The sequence below is a fragment of the Octodon degus genome, unplaced genomic scaffold (genome assembly GCF_000260255.1).
Source record: "Octodon degus isolate 3935 unplaced genomic scaffold, OctDeg1.0 scaffold00111, whole genome shotgun sequence".
NCBI classification, from domain to species: Eukaryota; Metazoa; Chordata; class Mammalia; order Rodentia; family Octodontidae; genus Octodon; species Octodon degus.
Genome location: NW_004524687.1, coordinates 2,787,183 through 2,788,124, shown reverse-complemented (window position 1 = coordinate 2,788,124; position 942 = coordinate 2,787,183).

Sequence of the window (942 nt, the reverse complement as noted above, 5' to 3'; positions counted from 1 at the left end):
TGTTAATGGTATTTATAGGGCCCTTATGAGGTCACTAGGCTTAGATAAAGGGGGAACCCATGACAGCATTAGTGGCATTATAAGAAAATAGGCCAGAGCAGGCTAGCCCTATCTCATTGTATGATGCTTTTGCCATCTTAAATTAAGGCACAAGGCTTATAAGATGCAGAACAGAAGTCAATGTCACACGCTTGGAGGTCATAGCCTCTAAACTTCTATTTTATGTAAACTACATAGTTTCTGGGATTTTGTTATACCAATAGGCAATAGATGAATTCAATGGTAAATGGCACATGTTGATTTTTGAATGTTAACCAACTTTACATGTAGGATATAAAGTCAACTTAATGATGGTTGATTTTTCTTGTAGCACTGGCTTGGTTTGCAAATATTTTTGTACAGACATTGGCAGAAAATTTATTTTCTCATAATGTTCTTATCAGATTTTGGTGTCAATATTATCTAGCCTTACAAAATTTCTTCATGATAGTTTATATAAGGCAGAAATTAATCCTTTCATGAATGTTGATTCAGTTCCCCAGAGAAGCCTCAGAGCCACTGTTTCTCCCTTGGGAAATCTTCTGACGGGCAGTGTTCTTAATGGTTAAAAAACCATTTGGGTATATTTTTTTGTCTTTTAGAATGAAATTTGGTAAGAAAATATATTGTCTAGAAAACTGTTTCTCTCCAAATATTCTATTATTTGGCAAATGTAACTTACTCATAATATTATCTCTTAAATGACTATAAAATCAGGAGTAATTTCAAGGTATGTGTAATGCTAGTAGGAGACCCTTGTTGTTGCTGCCTATTTTTATTTGTGCATTCTGGTTGTGTGTGTGTGTGTGTGTGTGTGTGTGTGTGTGTGTGTGTGTGTCTAAAATAGTAGTTTTATAATGTCATCAATTTTAAGGAACATGGTGGGAATTGAACCCAGGGCCT